The sequence below is a fragment of the Triturus cristatus genome, chromosome 12 (genome assembly GCF_964204655.1).
Source record: "Triturus cristatus chromosome 12, aTriCri1.1, whole genome shotgun sequence".
Classification (NCBI taxonomy): domain Eukaryota; kingdom Metazoa; phylum Chordata; class Amphibia; order Caudata; family Salamandridae; genus Triturus; species Triturus cristatus.
In genome coordinates, this window is record NC_140595.1 from 663,723,733 (window position 1) to 663,743,453 (window position 19,721).

Sequence of the window (19,721 nt, forward strand, 5' to 3'; positions counted from 1 at the left end):
CAAGTCATTCTTCCCTGGAGTCACACCTTGCTTTAGGATTGCTTATTGCCAAGCTTCCCTTTCCTGCTTTCATATTATCAAGAAAATATCATGAAGATCATTGAATTATAAATTATTGCCTCACCCCTTCCGATCGCCTGACGAACGCCATTCTCACCCTGCCGGGCAAAGCCAAATAAGCCATGCATATTTACAGTTCCTTTGAAAGGCAGAGCGAGGACTAGGACCTCTGTTCCGACTGAATCTGCATCCACAGAAAGGATGTTATAAGGCCCTACAAATTTCACCAAGGAGATGTGAAATTCTTCCCCCATAAAATACTTTTTTTCCCAGATACCCCGGCTCTTAGGCAAATGAGGTTACTCCTCAAAACCCCACCCCCATTCACCATAAATATCCTTCTCTCCTGCTGTCCATTCAAATGATACAAGGTATCTTGTACATAGAGAGAAAGGGAGAATAGGCAGACTTGCTTCAAAGATTTGGTGACCTTGGATGGGTGGGTTGAATGAAGAAGTGAACCTGGTTTCTGGGAAAGGAGTATCGAGATGAAGATGAGGAAAAGTGAACATGGACCACATTCATAGGTTAGAGAAATACATTTAATAGGTTGAATGGTTTTGAAAAGTGAACTTCGAGCAGTAATTGTTGTTTTTTAAATTGCAAAGAAATTAAAAATGAATGTGGGATTGGAGGCACACTCTGAGCAGAAAAGCACCATAAGCTGCTATGGTGCAACTCAAGATGGTGAATAGAACCTTTAATATGATGATGCTCTTCTTTTGCTAGTTTTTTCGAGTCACCTTTTATTGTAAGTAGCTGATACAGCATTTTTTGCAGCTCTTCAGTTTATGGTTATCATGTGAGAACACTGTTTTCATCATATTTATTATTCTACAAATGTATTTTTAAATGCACTGATGTGGTGTTTGCATGAAATGCAAGATGGCACATCATGGAATGTTTAAACTGAGCATCGCGTAGGACATGTGATATTTGGCACCCAGAGGAGTAGGACACGTAGATCCTATAAGAAGTAAAGACTCTCTAGCAAGGGCCGTCCATACTCTGAGTTTAAACTTTACTTTTTGTGAAATGGTTTATGAAAAACAACACAGCTGCTCCAGGTGAGGCTCGAACTCACAACCTCGGCATGGCTCAGTGCAAGTACTGCTGTATAAGTACCACGCGCTAACCGATTGCGCCACTGGAGCTCTCTCTTTTCACATCTCCCCAGGTGAGCCATCTACAGCTGACCAAGTAGATGACAGACACTGCTCCATCATTCACTGTGCAAGATCGACTCACATGCTAGCATGTTATCATGACTATTAAAAATACAGTCCAAACGGACTAGATTCTATAATTGTCCTATAACATATGCTCTGTCTATTCAAAACCCCATAGAATTATATCTTGACAGTTCTGACAAAGTCTAGGGGAATCTTATGAATATTTGAAATTAGCACATAGTAAGAATTTCCCAAAAATGAAATGTAGGTCCCTAATTGGGGGAAGACGTGGAATGTGAGATCTTGCCTCAGCTGTTTTTTTTCTTTTTTAGGTAGAGTATATTGACACTTCAGTACCTTTTGTGAAGCAAGGTTTCAAATGGGGCTGTAGGGCAGACGAGGTGGCCGAGTGGTTAAGGCGATGGACTGCTAATCCATTGTGCTCTGCACGCGTGGGTTCGAATCCCACCTTCGTCGGAAAGCCATCAGTCTCTTTTGATGGCCAGCATTTCTTGTAGTATAATTACACTCTCTTTCAAGACAGAGCCAGGATCCGCTAGATGGGATCATCTGACTGTTCCATTTTAACGAATATGTCAAATAAAGTGAAGTATTTTGTGCGTAATAGAAATTAGATCTTTCATGGAGTTTCCAGAGGATTGCCTTTCACTCACTCCTGGCTTATTAACCAGTTTGGATAAATAGATTGATAAGAAAGCAGCTCTTACTCCTAAAGTTTAGGCCGTCTCAAATGAATGACTGTTAACATATGTCTGCCCCAGAGAGACAGATCACTTCTAATAAGTGGGTTCTCTATATGTCACTGATTGCAGACATACTAACTAGAGCTATCGGTATGGTCTTGAATGTGAAAACTCTTATTTTCTCATATGAAAATGTAGTTTTTCATACTTCCAAGAAAAGTGCCTTAAGCATGGTCTTCAATGTGTGCGCGCACGTGGACATTCATATGCAACTACGTTTCCATACAGAGTCTCAAAATCATAGATATATTCATACCTCAGTAAGAATACATGTTGCAATTTACATCCTGCGTGCAGACTGGCCTTGTAGCTCAGTGGCAGAGCACTGGTCTTGTAAACCAGGGGTCATGAGTTCAAGCCTCATCAGGGCCTTTTTACATGAGTCTTTCTGTATGTTGTTTTCAAGTCATTCTTCCCTGGAGTCACACCTTGCTTTAGGATTGCTTATTGCCAAGCTTCCCTTTCCTGCTTTCATATTATCAAGAAAATATCATGAAGATCATTGAATTATAAATTATTGCCTCACCCCTTCCGATCGCCTGACGAACGCCTGACAAACGCCATTCTCACCCTGCCGGGCAAAGCCAAATAAGCTATGCATATTTACAGTTCCTTTGAAAGGCAGAGCGAGGACTAGGACCTCTGTTCCGACTGAATCTGCATCCACAGAAAGGATGTTATAAGGCCCTACAAATTTCACCAAGGAGATGTGAAATTCTTCCCCCATAAAATACTTTTTTTCCCAGATACCCCGGCTCTTAGGCAAATGAGGTTACTCCTCAAAACCCCACCCCCACTCACCATAAATATCCTTCTCTCCTGCTGTCCATTCAAATGATACAAGGTATCTTGTACATAGAGAGAAAGGGAGAATAGGCAGACTTGTGCTTCAAAGATTTGGTGACCTTGGATGGGTGGGTTGAATGAAGAAGTGAACCTGGTTTCTGGGAAAGGAGTATCGAGATGAAGATGAGGAAAAGTGAACATGGACCACATTCATAGGTTAGAGAAATACATTTAATAGGTTGAATGGTTTTGAAAAGTGAACTTCGAGCAGTAATTGTTGTTTTTTAAATTGCAAATAAATTAAAAATGAATGTGGGATTGGAGGCACACTCTGAGCAGAAAAGCACCATAAGCTGCTATGGTGCAACTCAAGATGGTGAATAGAACCTTTAATATGATGATGCTCTTCTTTTGCTAGTTTTTTCGAGTCACCTTTTATTGTAAGTAGCTGATACTGCATTTTTTGCAGCTCTTCAGTTTATGGTTATCATGTGAGAACACTGTTTTCATCATATTTATTATTCTACAAATGTATTTTTAAATGCACTGATGTGGTGTTTGCATGAAATGCAAGATGGCACATCATGGAATGTTTAAACTGAGCATCGCGTAGGATATGTGATATTTGGCACCCAGAGGAGTAGGACACGTAGATCCTATAAGAAGTAAAGACTCTCTAGCAAGGGCCGTCCATACTCTGAGTTTAAACTTTACTTTTTGTGAAATGGTTTATGAAAAACAACACGGCTGCTCCAGGTGAGGCTCAAACTCACAACCTCGGCATGGCTCAGTGCAAGTACTGCTGTATAAGTACCGCGCGCTAACCGATTGCGCCACTGGAGCTCTCTCTTTTCACATCTCCCCAGGTGAGCCATCTACAGCTGACCAAGTAGATGACAGACACTGCTCCATCATTCACTGTGCAAGATCGACTCACATGCTAGCATGTTATCATGACTATTAAAAATACAGTCCAAACGGAATAGATTCTATAATTGTCCTATAACATATGCTCTGTCTATTCAAAACCCCATAGAATTATATCTTGACAGTTCTGACAAAGTCTAGGGGAATCTTATGAATATTTGTAATTAGCACATAGTAAGAATTTCCCAAAAATGAAATGTAGGTCCCTAATTGGGGGAAGACGTGGAATGTGAGATCTTGCCTCAGCTGTTTTTTTTCTTTTTTAGGTACAGTATATTGACACTTCAGTACCTTTTGCGAAGCAAGGTTTCAGATGGGGCTGTAGGGCAGACGAGGTGGCCGAGTGGTTAAGGCGATGGACTGCTAATCCATTGTGCTCTGCACGCATGGGTTCGAATCCCACCTTCGTCGGAAAGCCATCAGAGTCTCTTTTGATGGCCAGCATTTCTTGTAGTATAATTACACTCTCTTTCAAGACAGAGCCAGGATCCGCTAGATGGGATCATCTGACTGTTCCATTTTAACAAATATGTCAAATAAAGTGAAGTATTTTGTGCGTAATAGAAATTAGATCTTTCATGGAGTTTCCAGAGGATTGCCTTTCACTCACTCCTGGCTTATTAACCAGTTTGGATAAATAGATTGATAAGAAAGCAGCTCTTACTCCTAAAGTTTAGGCCGTCTCAAATGAATGACTGTTAACATATGTCTGCCCCACAGAGACAGATCACTTCTAATAAGTGGGTTCTCTATATGTCACTGATTGCAGACATACTAACTAGAGCTATCAGTATGGTCTTGAATGTGAAAACTCTTATTTTCTCATATGAAAATGTAGTTTTTCCTACTTCCAAGAAAAGTTCCTTAAGCATGGTCTTCAATGTGTGCGCGCACGTGGACATTCATATGCAACTACGTTTCCATACAGAGTCTCAAAATCATAGATATATTCATACCTCAGTAAGAATACATGTTGCAATTTACATCCTGCGTGCAGACTGGCCTTGTAGCTCAGTGGCAGAGCACTGGTCTTGTAAACCAGGGGTCATGAGTTCAAGCCTCATCAGGGCTTTTTTTTTTTTTTTTTTTTAAAAACCTTTATTCGTGCATCTTAAAAGAACAAATACGGGCCTACAACCGTCAGGCCGGCCACGATACAGTAAAGCACTGATACCCACATTACAGCCCCCGTGCATCAATGGTCAGGATTAACAACAGGTTATGAGTCACATACTGGAGATATCTTTGAAGCCCGGGGAAGGAGAGGTGAAGGTTAATTTTAAGTTTTTTGATAATTTTATCAGAGAAAAAAAAGTCAATGAAGGATAAGAGCAAAGTAGATTCGAGTCCGCAAGATAGCTCCACCACACGGGCGAGCAGCAACATCAGTAAGAACAATAATGGGAGTAAAATCTCAATCAGTGAGGTGGTGCAGAGATATATCAGGATAGTCACATGAGCAAGTACGCGCCCCTCCAGAGCCGCCCACACTCGATCCACCCCACACCCGGACCCCGAATCGAAGAAAGTAGAGCACAGAGACATAAAAGAAGAAAGGCCCATAGAACTAATTGAGAACAGAGTATTACCCCCCCACCCTACACCAATGCGGAGGCTACGGCCTACCCCCCCCCCAGCATAGTGCCTGTCGCCCAATGAACCCGAAATATAGAGAAGAGAGAAAGTAGGAACAGAGTAAAGAAGGGAAGAAAACAGAAAAGAAGGTGGGGAGGAGCCCACTAGACACCAGAGCGCCCCGAACCATCAGCCAGTTATGGCCCCCACACACCGAGAGCCCTCTACGCCAAAAAACGGCATGCAAAGATACCATGGCACCACAGTTTAAGCAAGGGATACAAGTCGCGACGAGTGCGCGCAAAACATACATACAGTCCCAGTCCCAGGCCAGCCCGTCCATAAACCATAGCGATAGAAGTCAGTCTAGCCCTGGCCCGATCGCGGGCTTGGGATTAAACCAGCTCCTGCGTGAAGGCCCCGTGTCCCGGGCAGACAAAGACAAGATGGCCGCTTGTGAGAGGATGGTGAAGTAGGATCACGAAATGGCCGCCGACCATCGATTGAGGTCCCTCGTTGCACCACAGAAAATCCAAACCTGGCAAGTAAAGTACAGGAGTTCCACAAAAAGGCAGCAGTGGGCCACCGCGGACGGTCCCTCGAAGCCGTTAGGTATCGCTCAGCAGGATAGCCTCGCGGACGCGGTGAGGCAGGGAACAATGAAGTAGGCAGCCATGACCAGGGGGACAAAGTATCCGCAGTTGAGGTGGAGAGCGGTGGACCCTGGGCGCCGGGAGCGCTAAATGAAGGCACCAGTGTAGCACAATCACACACCGCCGCTGCGTCCCCGCAAGAGGACAAGAGCACCGGAGGACCCACGCCCTGTGGATGGCAAACAGTGCGCTCACGGCCCGCGGCCGACAGTATGGGGTCAAACCTCTCACTCAGCGCCTGCAGGCCAGCGCACATCTGTAGTTGAAAGTCCCGCAGGACAGCCAGAACGGAGCCGCATGTCAGCGGGAGCTGGGCCCCAACATCGGCAGCAATCCGGGACGGCACTGTGGAGCTGGTGTCCGGAAGAGGGAGGGCGAAGTGGGCAGCGGGCGAGACCGGAGTATCACCCCCCAGCCGCGAGCAGGCACTCAACGCCATGTTTTGCCGCTATACGGTGCAGTGGCCAGGGGGGGGGGGGGTCGTGGCAAGGGGTCAATTCCCCTCAGGTCTACGCCGCAACAGGAAAGGCCGACAGCCGCTTATCTTCTCGCCGGTCCCCCTCGCCGCTGGCTAGGCAATAGGCAAAGGGGGCAGCAGCCCCCCACAGCTCGGTCCTCAGAGCGGGGCAGGAGACTCACCGCACCGGGGCCCACCCCAGAGCTCCAGCCCGTCAGGCACAGGGTGCAGAAGGTGTCCGGCCGTCTCTCCCCGGGCTCATCCGGCAACGATCCATGGTGCGAGGCGAGATCGGGACCGCGGGGCTCAGGTCAGCGCTAGCTGGTCCGGTAACTGCGGAGCTTCCAGGAGGCCGGCAAAGGCCGTAAGGGCGCAGGGTGTCAGTGCCGAGGACAAAAACACCCAGAACTCGGGCATCCGGGCGGGTTGAGACTCCGGGAAAGCAGCAGCGCGGTCAGCGCGTCTTCGCACACGGTGCACCTCGAGAATCGGCGAGGATGGGCATCAGGATAGTAGTCCGAGGCCACGGACCGACGGAGCCGGGCGCTCAAGCGTCCGCTCCGGTCGCCATCTTGGCTCCTCCCCCCCCCATCAGGGCCTTTTTACATGAGTCTTTCTGTATGTTGTTTTCAAGTCATTCTTCCCTGGAGTCACACCTTGCTTTAGGATTGCTTATTGCCAAGCTTCCCTTTCCTGCTTTCATATTATCAAGAAAATATCATGAAGATCATTGAATTATAAATTATTGCCTCACCCCTTCCGATCGCCTGACGAACGCCTGACAAACGCCATTCTCACCCTGCCGGGCAAAGCCAAATAAGCCATGCATATTTACAGTTCCTTTGAAAGGCAGAACGAGGACTAGGACCTCTGTTCCGACTGAATCTGCATCCACAGAAAGGATGTTATAAGGCCCTACAAATTTCACCAAGGAGATGTGAAATTCTTCCCCCATAAAATACTTTTTTTCCCAGATACCCCGGCTCTTAGGCAAATGAGGTTACTCCTCAAAACCCCACCCCCACTCACCATAAATATCCTTCTCTCCTGCTGTCCATTCAAATGATGCAAGGTATCTTGTACATAGAGAGAAAGGGAGAATAGGCAGACTTGCTTCAAAGATTTGGTGACCTTGGATGGGTGGGTTGAATGAAGAAGTGAACCTGGTTTCTGGGAAAGGAGTATCGAGATGAAGATGAGGAAAAGTGAACATGGACCACATTCATAGGTTAGAGAAATACATTTAATAGGTTGAATGGTTTTGAAAAGTGAACTTCGAGCAGTAATTGTTGTTTTTTAAATTGCAAAGAAATTAAAAATGAATGTGGGATTGGAGGCACACTCTGAGCAGAAAAGCACCATAAGCTGCTATGGTGCAACTCAAGATGGTGAATAGAACCTTTAATATGATGATGCTCTTCTTTTGCTAGTTTTTTCGAGTCACCTTTTATTGTAAGTAGCTGATACAGCATTTTTTGCAGCTCTTCAGTTTATGGTTATCATGTGAGAACACTGTTTTCATCATATTTATTATTCTACAAATGTATTTTTAAATGCACTGATGTGGTGTTTGCATGAAATGCAAGATGGCACATCATGGAATGTTTAAACTGAGCATCGCGTAGGATATGTGATATTTGGCACCCAGAGGAGTAGGACACGTAGATCCTATAAGAAGTAAAGACTCTCTAGCAAGGGCCGTCCATACTCTGAGTTTAAACTTTACTTTTTGTGAAATGGTTTATGAAAAACAACACGGCTGCTCCAGGTGAGGCTCGAACTCACAACCTCGGCATGGCTCAGTGCAAGTACTGCTGTATAAGTACCGCGCGCTAACCGATTGCGCCACTGGAGCTCTCTCTTTTCACATCTCCCCAGGTGAGCCATCTACAGCTGACCAAGTAGATGACAGACACTGCTCCATCATTCACTGTGCAAGATCGACTCACATGCTAGCATGTTATCATGACTATTAAAAATACAGTCCAAACGGAATAGATTCTATAATTGTCCTATAACATATGCTCTGTCTATTCAAAACCCCATAGAATTATATCTTGACAGTTCTGACAAAGTCTAGGGGAATCTTATGAATATTTGTAATTAGCACATAGTAAGAATTTCCCAAAAATGAAATGTAGGTCCCTAATTGGGGGAAGACGTGGAATGTGAGATCTTGCCTCAGCTGTTTTTTTTTCTTTTTTAGGTACAGTATATTGACACTTCAGTACCTTTTGTGAAGCAAGGTTTCAGATGGGGCTGTAGGGCAGACGAGGTGGCCGAGTGGTTAAGGCGATGGACTGCTAATCCATTGTGCTCTGCACGCGTGGGTTCGAATCCCACCTTCGTCGGAAAGCCATCAGAGTCTCTTTTGATGGCCAGCATTTCTTGTAGTATAATTACACTCTCTTTCAAGACAGAGCCAGGATCCGCTAGATGGGATCATCTGACTGTTCCATTTTAACAAATATGTCAAATAAAGTGAAGTATTTTGTGCGTAATAGAAATTAGATCTTTCATGGAGTTTCCAGAGGATTGCCTTTCACTCACTCCTGGCTTATTAACCAGTTTGGATAAATAGATTGATAAGAAAGCAGCTCTTACTCCTAAAGTTTAGGCCGTCTCAAATGAATGACTGTTAACATATGTCTGCCCCACAGAGACAGATCACTTCTAATAAGTGGGTTCTCTATATGTCACTGATTGCAGACATACTAACTAGAGCTATCGGTATGGTCTTGAATGTGAAAACTCTTATTTTCTCATATGAAAATGTCGTTTTTCATACTTCCAAGAAAAGTGCCTTAAGCATGGTCTTCAATGTGTGCGCGCACGTGGACATTCATATGCAACTACGTTTCCATACAGAGTCTCAAAATCATAGATATATTCATACCTCAGTAAGAATACATGTTGCAATTTACATCCTGCGTGCAGACTGGCATTGTAGCTCAGTTGCAGAGCACTGGTCTTGTAAACCAGGGGTCACGAGTTCAAGCCTCATCAGGGCCTTTTTACATGAGTCTTTCTGTATGTTGTTTTCAAGTCATTCTTCCCTGGAGTCACACCTTGCTTTAGGATTGCTTATTGCCAAGCTTCCCTTTCCTGCTTTCATATTATCAAGAAAATATCAAGAAGATCATTGAATTATAAATTATTGCCTCACCCCTTCCGATCGCCTGACGAACGCCTGACAAACGCCATTCTCACCCTGCCGGGCAAAGCCAAATAAGCCATGCATATTTACAGTTCCTTTGAAAGGCAGAACGAGGACTAGGACCTCTGTTCCGACTGAATCTGCATCCACAGAAAGGAAGTTATAAGGCCCTACAAATTTCACCAAGGAGATGTGAAATTCTTCCCCCATAAAATACTTTTTTTCCCAGATACCCCGGCTCTTAGGCAAATGAGGTTACTCCTCAAAACCCCACCCCCACTAAATATCCTTCTCTCCTGCTGTCCATTCAAATGATACAAGGTATCTTGTACATAGAGAGAAAGGGAGAATAGGCAGACTTGCTTCAAAGATTTGGTGACCTTGGATGGGTGGGTTGAATGAAGAAGTGAACCTGGTTTCTGGGAAAGGAGTATCGAGATGAAGATGAGGAAAAGTGAACATGGACCACATTCATAGGTTAGAGAAATACATTTAATAGGTTGAATGGTTTTGAAAAGTGAACTTCGAGCAGTAATTGTTGTTTTTTAAATTGCAAAGAAATTAAAAATGAATGTGGGATTGGAGGCACACTCTGAGCAGAAAAGCACCATAAGCTGCTATGGTGCAACTCAAGATGGTGAATAGAACCTTTAATATGATGATGCTCTTCTTTTGCTAGTTTTTTCGATTCAGCTTTTATTGTAAGTAGCTGATACAGCATTTTTTGCAGCTCTTCAGTTTATGGTTATCATGTGAGAACACTGTTTTCATCATATTTATTATTCTACAAATGTATTTTTAAATGCACTGATGTGGTGTTTGCATGAAATGCAAGATGGCACATCATGGAATGTTTAAACTGAGCATCGCGTAGGATATGTGATATTTGGCACCCAGAGGAGTAGGACACGTAGATCCTATAAGAAGTAAAGACTCTCTAGCAAGGGCCGTCCTTACTCTGAGTTTAAACTTTACTTTTTGTGAAATGGTTTATGAAAAACAACACGGCTGCTCCAGGTGAGGCTCGAACTCACAACCTCGGCATGGCTCAGTGCAAGTACTGCTGTATAAGTACCGCGCGCTAACCGATTGCGCCACTGGAGCTCTCTCTTTTCACATCTCCCCAGGTGAGCCATCTACAGCTGACCAAGTAGATGACAGACACTGCTCCATCATTCACTGTGCAAGATCGACTCACATGCTAGCATGTTATCATGACTATTAAAAATACAGTCCAAACGGAATAGATTCTATAATTGTCCTATAACATATGCTCTGTTTATTCAAAACCCCATAGAATTATATCTTGACAGTTCTGACAAAGTCTAGGGGAATCTTATGAATATTTGTAATTAGCACATAGTAAGAATTTCCCAAAAATGAAATGTAGGTCCCTAATTGGGGGAAGACGTGGAATGTGAGATCTTGCCTCAGCTGTTTTTTTTTCTTTTTTAGGTACAGTATATTGACACTTCAGTACCTTTTGTGTTGTGAAGCAAGGTTTCAGATGGGGCTGTAGGGCAGACGAGGTGGCCGAGTGGTTAAGGCGATGGACTGCTAATCCATTGTGCTCTGCACGCGTGGGTTCGAATCCCACCTTCGTCGGAAAGCCATCAGAGTCTCTTTTGATGGCCAGCATTTCTTGTAGTATAATTACACTCTCTTTCAAGACAGAGCCAGGATCCGCTAGATGGGATCATCTGACTGTTCCATTTTAACAAATATGTCAAATAAAGTGAAGTATTTTGTGCGTAATAGAAATTAGATCTTTCATGGAGTTTCCAGAGGATTGCCTTTCACTCACTCCTGGCTTATTAACCAGTTTGGATAAATAGATTGATAAGAAAGCAGCTCTTACTCCTAAAGTTTAGGCCGTCTCAAATGAATGACTGTTAACATATGTCTGCCCCACAGAGACAGATCACTTCTAATAAGTGGGTTCTCTATATGTCACTGATTGCAGACATACTAACTAGAGCTATCGGTATGGTCTTGAATGTGAAAACTCTTATTTTCTCATATGAAAATGTAGTTTTTCATACTTCCAAGAAAAGTGCCTTAAGCATGGTCTTCAATGTGTGCGCGCACGTGGACATTCATATGCAACTACGTTTCCATACAGAGTCTCAAAATCATAGATATATTCATACCTCAGTAAGAATACATGTTGCAATTTACATCCTGCGTGCAGGCTGGCCTTGTAGCTCAGTTGCAGAGCACTGGTCTTGTAAACCAGGGGTCATGAGTTCAAGCCTCATCAGGGCCTTTTTACATGAGTCTTTCTGAATGTTGTTTTCAAGTCATTCTTCCCTGGAGTCACACCTTGCTTTAGGATTGCTTATTGCCAAGCTTCCCTTTCCTGCTTTCATATTATCAAGAAAATATCAAGAAGATCATTGAATTATAAATTATTGCCTCACCCCTTCCGATCGCCTGACGAACGCCTGACAAACGCCATTCTCACCCTGCCGGGCAAAGCCAAATAAGCCATGCATATTTACAGTTCCTTTGAAAGGCAGAACGAGGACTAGGACCTCTGTTCCGACTGAATCTGCATCCACAGAAAGGATGTTATAAGGCCCTACAAATTTCACCAAGGAGATGTGAAATTCTTCCCCCATAAAATACTTTTTTTCCCAGATACCCCGGCTCTTAGGCAAATGAGGTTACTCCTCAAAACCCCACCCCCACTAAATATCCTTCTCTCCTGCTGTCCATTCAAATGATACAAGGTATCTTGTACATAGAGAGAAAGGGAGAATAGGCAGACTTGCTTCAAAGATTTGGTGACCTTGGATGGGTGGGTTGAATGAAGAAGTGAACCTGGTTTCTGGGAAAGGAGTATCGAGATGAAGATGAGGAAAAGTGAACATGGACCACATTCATAGGTTAGAGAAATACATTTAATAGGTTGAATGGTTTTGAAAAGTGAACTTCGAGCAGTAATTGTTGTTTTTTAAATTGCAAAGAAATTAAAAATGAATGTGGGATTGGAGGCACACTCTGAGCAGAAAAGCACCATAAGCTGCTATGGTGCAACTCAAGATGGTGAATAGAACCTTTAATATGATGATGCTCTTCTTTTGCTAGTTTTTTCGAGTCACCTTTTATTGTAAGTAGCTGATACAGCATTTTTTGCAGCTCTTCAGTTTATGGTTATCATGTGAGAACACTGTTTTCATCATATTTATTATTCTACAAATGTATTTTTAAATGCACTGATGTGGTGTTTGCATGAAATGCAAGATGGCACATCATGGAATGTTTAAACTGAGCATCGCGTAGGATATGTGATATTTGGCACCCAGAGGAGTAGGACACGTAGATCCTATAAGAAGTAAAGACTCTCTAGCAAGGGCCGTCCATACTCTGAGTTTAAACTTTACTTTTTGTGAAATGGTTTATGAAAAACAACACGGCTGCTCCAGGTGAGGCTCGAACTCACAACCTCGGCATGGCTCAGTGCAAGTACTGCTGTACAAGTACCACGCGCTAACCGATTGCGCCACTGGAGCTCTCTCTTGTCACATCTCCCCAGGTGAGCCATCTACAGCTGACCAAGTAGATGACAGACACTGCTCCATCATTCACTGTGCAAGATCGACTCACATGCTAGCATGTTATCATGACTATTAAAAATACAGTCCAAACGGAATAGATTCTATAATTGTCCTATAACATATGCTCTGTCTATTCAAAACCCCATAGAATTATATCTTGACAGTTCTGACAAAGTCTAGGGGAATCTTATGAATATTTGTAATTAGCACATAGTAAGAATGTCCCAAAAATGAAATGTAGGTCCCTAATTGGGGGAAGACGTGGAATGTGAGATCTTGCCTCAGCTGTTTTTTTTCTTTTTTAGGTACAGTATATTGACACTTCAGTACCTTTTGTGAAGCAAGGTTTCAGATGGGCTGTAGGGCAGACGAGGTGGCCGAGTGGTTAAGGCGATGGACTGCTAATCCATTGTGCTCTGCACGCGTGGGTTCGAATCCCACCTTCGTCGGAAAGCCATCAGAGTCTCTTTTGATGGCCAGCATTTCTTGTAGTATAATTACACTCTCTTTCAAGACAGAGCCAGGATCCGCTAGATGGGATCATCTGACTCTTCCATTTTAACAAATATGTCAAATAAAGTGAAGTATTTTGTGCGTAATAGAAATTAGATCTTTTATGGAGTTTCCAGAGGATTGCCTTTCACTCACTCCTGGCTTATTAACCAGTTTGGATAAATAGATTGATAAGAAAGCAGCTCTTACTCCTAAAGTTTAGGCCGTCTCAAATTAATGACTGTTAACATATGTCTGCCCCACAGAGACAGATCACTTCTAATAAGTGGGTTCTCTATATGTCACTGATTGCAGACATACTAACTAGAGCTATCGGTATGGTCTTGAATGTGAAAACTCTTATTTTCTCATATGAAAATGTAGTTTTTCATACTTCCAAGAAAAGTGCCTTAAGCATGGTCTTCAATGTGTGCGCGCACGTGGACATTCATATGCAACTACATTTCCATACAGAGTCTCAAAATCATAGATATATTCATACCTCAGTAAGAATACATGTTGCAATTTACATCCTGCGTGCAGACTGGCCTTGTATCTCAGTGGCAGAGCACTGGTCTTGTAAACCAGGGGTCATGAGTTCAAGCCTCATCAGGGCCTTTTTACATGAGTCTTTCTGTATGTTGTTTTCAAGTCATTCTTCCCTGGAGTCACACCTTGCTTTAGGATTGCTTATTGCCAAGCTTCCCTTTCCTGCTTTCATATTATCAAGAAAATATCATGAAGATCATTGAATTATAAATTATTGCCTCACCCCTTCCGATCGCCTGACGAACGCCTGACAAACGCCATTCTCACCCTGCCGGGCAAAGCCAAATAAGCCATGCATATTTACAGTTCCTTTGAAAGGCAGAGCGAGGACTAGGACCTCTGTTCCGACTGAATCTGCATCCACAGAAAGGATGTTATAAGGCCCTACAAATTTCACCAAGGAGATGTGAAATTCTTCCCCCATAAAATACTTTTTTTCCCAGATACCCCGGCTCTTAGGCAAATGAGGTTACTCCTCAAAACCCCACCCCCACTAAATATCCTTCTCTCCTGCTGTCCATTCAAATGATACAAGGTATCTTGTACATAGAGAGAAAGGGAGAATAGGCAGACTTGCTTCAAAGATTTGGTGACCTTGGATGGGTGGGTTGAATGAAGAAGTGAACCTGGTTTCTGGGAAAGGAGTATCGAGATGAAGATGAGGAAAAGTGAACATGGACCACATTCATAGGTTAGAGAAATACATTTAATAGGTTGAATGGTTTTGAAAAGTGAACTTCGAGCAGTAATTGTTGTTTTTTAAATTGCAAAGAAATTAAAAATGAATGTGGGATTGGAGGCACACTCTGAGCAGAAAAGCACCATAAGCTGCTATGGTGCAACTCAAGATGGTGAATAGAACCTTTAATATGATGATGCTCTTCTTTTGCTAGTTTTTTCGAGTCACCTTTTATTGTAAGTAGCTGATACAGCATTTTTTGCAGCTCTTCAGTTTATGGTTATCATGTGAGAACACTGTTTTCATCATATTTATTATTCTACAAATGTATTTTTAAATGCACTGATGTGGTGTTTGCATGAAATGCAAGATGGCACATCATGGAATGTTTAAACTGAGCATCGCGTAGGATATGTGATATTTGGCACCCAGAGGAGTAGGACACGTAGATCCTATAAGAAGTAAAGACTCTCTAGCAAGGGCCGTCCATACTCTGAGTTTAAACTTTACTTTTTGTGAAATGGTTTATGAAAAACAACACGGCTGCTCCAGGTGAGGCTCGAACTCACAACCTCGGCATGGCTCAGTGCAAGTACTGCTGTACAAGTACCACGCGCTAACCGATTGCGCCACTGGAGCTCTCTCTTTTCACATCTCCCCAGGTGAGCCATCTACAGCTGACCAAGTAGATGACAGACACTGCTCCATCATTCACTGTGCAAGATCGACTCACATGCTAGCATGTTATCATGACTATTAAAAATACAGTCCAAACGGAATAGATTCTATAATTGTCCTATAACATATGCTCTGTCTATTCAAAACCCCATAGAATTATATCTTGACAGTTCTGACAAAGTCTAGGGGAATGTTATGAATATTTGTAATTAGCACATAGTAAGAATGTCCCAAAAATGAAATGTAGGTCCCTAATTGGGGGAAGACGTGGAATGTGAGATCTTGCCTCAGCTGTTTTTTTTCTTTTTTAGGTACAGTATATTGACACTTCAGTACCTTTTGTGAAGCAAGGTTTCAGATGGGCTGTAGGGCAGACGAGGTGGCCGAGTGGTTAAGGCGATGGACTGCTAATCCATTGTGCTCTGCACGCGTGGGTTCGAATCCCACCTTCGTCGGAAAGCCATCAGAGTCTCTTTTGATGGCCAGCATTTCTTGTAGTATAATTACACTCTCTTTCAAGACAGAGCCAGGATCCGCTAGATGGGATCATCTGACTCTTCCATTTTAACAAATATGTCAAATAAAGTGAAGTATTTTGTGCGTAATAGAAATTAGATCTTTTATGGAGTTTCCAGAGGATTGCCTTTCACTCACTCCTGGCTTATTAACCAGTTTGGATAAATAGATTGATAAGAAAGCAGCTCTTACTCCTAAAGTTTAGGCCGTCTCAAATTAATGACTGTTAACATATGTCTGCCCCACAGAGACAGATCACTTCTAATAAGTGGGTTCTCTATATGTCACTGATTGCAGACATACTAACTAGAGCTATCGGTATGGTCTTGAATGTGAAAACTCTTATTTTCTCATATGAAAATGTAGTTTTTCATACTTCCAAGAAAAGTGCCTTAAGCATGGTCTTCAATGTGTGCGCGCACGTGGACATTCATATGCAACTACATTTCCATACAGAGTCTCAAAATCATAGATATATTCATACCTCAGTAAGAATACATGTTGCAATTTACATCCTGCGTGCAGACTGGCCTTGTATCTCAGTGGCAGAGCACTGGTCTTGTAAACCAGGGGTCATGAGTTCAAGCCTCATCAGGGCCTTTTTACATGAGTCTTTCTGTATGTTGTTTTCAAGTCATTCTTCCCTGGAGTCACACCTTGCTTTAGGATTGCTTATTGCCAAGCTTCCCTTTCCTGCTTTCATATTATCAAGAAAATATCATGAAGATCATTGAATTATAAATTATTGCCTCACCCCTTCCGATCGCCTGACGAACGCCTGACAAACGCCATTCTCACCCTGCCGGGCAAAGCCAAATAAGCCATGCATATTTACAGTTCCTTTGAAAGGCAGAGCGAGGACTAGGACCTCTGTTCCGACTGAATCTGCATCCACAGAAAGGATGTTATAAGGCCCTACAAATTTCACCAAGGAGATGTGAAATTCTTCCCCCATAAAATACTTTTTTTCCCAGATACCCCGGCTCTTAGGCAAATGAGGTTACTCCTCAAAACCCCACCCCCACTAAATATCCTTCTCTCCTGCTGTCCATTCAAATGATACAAGGTATCTTGTACATAGAGAGAAAGGGAGAATAGGCAGACTTGCTTCAAAGATTTGGTGACCTTGGATGGGTGGGTTGAATGAAGAAGTGAACCTGGTTTCTGGGAAAGGAGTATCGAGATGAAGATGAGGAAAAGTGAACATGGACCACATTCATAGGTTAGAGAAATACATTTAATAGGTTGAATGGTTTTGAAAAGTGAACTTCGAGCAGTAATTGTTGTTTTTTAAATTGCAAAGAAATTAAAAATGAATGTGGGATTGGAGGCACACTCTGAGCAGAAAAGCACCATAAGCTGCTATGGTGCAACTCAAGATGGTGAATAGAACCTTTAATATGATGATGCTCTTCTTTTGCTAGTTTTTTCGAGTCACCTTTTATTGTAAGTAGCTGATACAGCATTTTTTGCAGCTCTTCAGTTTATGGTTATCATGTGAGAACACTGTTTTCATCATATTTATTATTCTACAAATGTATTTTTAAATGCACTGATGTGGTGTTTGCATGAAATGCAAGATGGCACATCATGGAATGTTTAAACTGAGCATCGCGTAGGATATGTGATATTTGGCACCCAGAGGAGTAGGACACGTAGATCCTATAAGAAGTAAAGACTCTCTAGCAAGGGCCGTCCATACTCTGAGTTTAAACTTTACTTTTTGTGAAATGGTTTATGAAAAACAACACGGCTGCTCCAGGTGAGGCTCGAACTCACAACCTCGGCATGGCTCAGTGCAAGTACTGCTGTACAAGTACCACGCGCTAACCGATTGCGCCACTGGAGCTCTCTCTTTTCACATCTCCCCAGGTGAGCCATCTACAGCTGACCAAGTAGATGACAGACACTGCTCCATCATTCACTGTGCAAGATCGACTCACATGCTAGCATGTTATCATGACTATTAAAAATACAGTCCAAACGGAATAGATTCTATAATTGTCCTATAACATATGCTCTGTCTATTCAAAACCCCATAGAATTATATCTTGACAGTTCTGACAAAGTCTAGGGGAATCTTATGAATATTTGTAATTAGCACATAGTAAGAATGTCCCAAAAATGAAATGTAGGTCCCTAATTGGGGGAAGACGTGGAATGTGAGATCTTGCCTCAGCTGTTTTTTTTCTTTTTTAGGTACAGTATATTGACACTTCAGTACCTTTTGTGAAGCAAGGTTTCAGATGGGCTGTAGGGCAGACGAGGTGGCCGAGTGGTTAAGGCGATGGACTGCTAATCCATTGTGCTCCGCACGCGTGGGTTCGAATCCCACCTTCGTCGGAAAGCCATCAGAGTCTCTTTTGATGGCCAGCATTTCTTGTAGTATAATTACACTCTCTTTCAAGACAGAGCCAGGATCCGCTAGATGGGATCATCTGACTCTTCCATTTTAACAAATATGTCAAATAAAGTGAAGTATTTTGTGCGTAATAGAAATTAGATCTTTTATGGAGTTTCCAGAGGATTGCCTTTCACTCACTCCTGGCTTATTAACCAGTTTGGATAAATAGATTGATAAGAAAGCAGCTCTTACTCCTAAAGTTTAGGCCGTCTCAAATTAATGACTGTTAACATATGTCTGCCCCACAGAGACAGATCACTTCTAATAAGTGGGTTCTCTATATGTCACTGATTGCAGACATACTAACTAGAGCTATCGGTATGGTCTTGAATGTGAAAACTCTTATTTTCTCATATGAAAATGTAGTTTTTCATACTTCCAAGAAAAGTGCCTTAAGCATGGTCTTCAATGTGTGCGCGCACGTGGACATTCATATGCAACTACATTTCCATACAGAGTCTCAAAATCATAGATATATTCATACCTCAGTAAGAATACATGTTGCAATTTACATCCTGCGTGCAGACTGGCCTTGTATCTCAGTGGCAGAGCACTGGTCTTGTAAACCAGGGGTCATGAGTTCAAGCCTCATCAGGGCCTTTTTACATGAGTCTTTCTGTATGTTGTTTTCAAGTCATTCTTCCCTGGAGTCACACCTTGCTTTAGGATTGCGTATTGCCAAGCTTCCCTTTCCTGCTTTCATATTATCAAGAAAATATCATGAAGATCATTGAATTATAAATTATTGCCTCACCCCTTCCGATCGCCTGACGAACGCCTGACAAACGCCATTCTCACCCTGCCGGGCAAAGCCAAATAAGCCATGCATATTTACAGTTCCTTTGAAAGGCAGAGCGAGGACTAGGACCTCTGTTCCGACTGAATCTGCATCCACAGAAAGGATGTTATAAGGCCCTACAAATTTCACCAAGGAGATGTGAAATTCTTCCCCCATAAAATACTTTTTTTCCCAGATACCCCGGCTCTTAGGCAAATGAGGTTACTCCTCAAAACCCCACCCCCACTCACCATAAATATCCTTCTCTCCTGCTGTCCATTCAAATGATACAAGGTATCTTGTACATAGAGAGAAAGGGAGAATAGGCAGACTTGTGCTTCAAAGATTTGGTGACCTTGGATGGGTGGGTTGAATGAAGAAGTGAACCTGGTTTCTGGGAAAGGAGTATCGAGATGAAGATGAGGAAAAGTGAACATGGACCACATTCATAGGTTAGAGAAATACATTTAATAGGTTGAATGGTTTTGAAAAGTGAACTTCGAGCAGTAATTGT

The 19,721-nt window shown here is 42.8% G+C and overlaps 11 non-coding genes across 11 annotated transcripts; 7 read left to right on the forward strand and 4 right to left on the reverse strand.

The window, feature by feature from the left end:
* Positions 1 to 1,119: 1,119 nt before the first annotated feature.
* TRNAI-UAU (transfer RNA isoleucine (anticodon UAU)) lies at positions 1,120 to 1,214 on the reverse strand. Its single transcript has 2 exons — positions 1,177 to 1,214; positions 1,120 to 1,155 (listed from the first exon to the last, which is right to left on the reverse strand). It is a non-coding gene; the product is annotated as a tRNA-Ile (tRNA).
* A 413-nt stretch (positions 1,215 to 1,627) lies between these two features.
* Positions 1,628 to 1,709, forward strand: TRNAS-GCU (transfer RNA serine (anticodon GCU)). Its single transcript has one exon. It is a non-coding gene; the product is annotated as a tRNA-Ser (tRNA).
* Positions 1,710 to 2,296: 587 nt separating this feature from the next.
* TRNAT-UGU (transfer RNA threonine (anticodon UGU)) lies at positions 2,297 to 2,368 on the forward strand. Its single transcript has one exon. It is a non-coding gene; the product is annotated as a tRNA-Thr (tRNA).
* A 1,162-nt stretch (positions 2,369 to 3,530) lies between these two features.
* TRNAI-UAU (transfer RNA isoleucine (anticodon UAU)) lies at positions 3,531 to 3,625 on the reverse strand. Its single transcript has 2 exons — positions 3,588 to 3,625; positions 3,531 to 3,566 (listed from the first exon to the last, which is right to left on the reverse strand). It is a non-coding gene; the product is annotated as a tRNA-Ile (tRNA).
* Positions 3,626 to 8,154: 4,529 nt separating this feature from the next.
* On the reverse strand, positions 8,155 to 8,249 carry TRNAI-UAU (transfer RNA isoleucine (anticodon UAU)). The gene is made up of 2 exons: positions 8,212 to 8,249; positions 8,155 to 8,190 (listed from the first exon to the last, which is right to left on the reverse strand). It is a non-coding gene; the product is annotated as a tRNA-Ile (tRNA).
* A 414-nt stretch (positions 8,250 to 8,663) lies between these two features.
* TRNAS-GCU (transfer RNA serine (anticodon GCU)) lies at positions 8,664 to 8,745 on the forward strand. Its single transcript has one exon. It is a non-coding gene; the product is annotated as a tRNA-Ser (tRNA).
* A 1,815-nt stretch (positions 8,746 to 10,560) lies between these two features.
* TRNAI-UAU (transfer RNA isoleucine (anticodon UAU)) lies at positions 10,561 to 10,655 on the reverse strand. The gene is made up of 2 exons: positions 10,618 to 10,655; positions 10,561 to 10,596 (listed from the first exon to the last, which is right to left on the reverse strand). It is a non-coding gene; the product is annotated as a tRNA-Ile (tRNA).
* Positions 10,656 to 11,074: 419 nt separating this feature from the next.
* On the forward strand, positions 11,075 to 11,156 carry TRNAS-GCU (transfer RNA serine (anticodon GCU)). Its single transcript has one exon. It is a non-coding gene; the product is annotated as a tRNA-Ser (tRNA).
* A 2,322-nt stretch (positions 11,157 to 13,478) lies between these two features.
* On the forward strand, positions 13,479 to 13,560 carry TRNAS-GCU (transfer RNA serine (anticodon GCU)). Its single transcript has one exon. It is a non-coding gene; the product is annotated as a tRNA-Ser (tRNA).
* A 2,322-nt stretch (positions 13,561 to 15,882) lies between these two features.
* Positions 15,883 to 15,964, forward strand: TRNAS-GCU (transfer RNA serine (anticodon GCU)). The gene has a single exon. It is a non-coding gene; the product is annotated as a tRNA-Ser (tRNA).
* Positions 15,965 to 18,286: 2,322 nt separating this feature from the next.
* Positions 18,287 to 18,368, forward strand: TRNAS-GCU (transfer RNA serine (anticodon GCU)). Its single transcript has one exon. It is a non-coding gene; the product is annotated as a tRNA-Ser (tRNA).
* Positions 18,369 to 19,721: the final 1,353 nt, after the last annotated feature.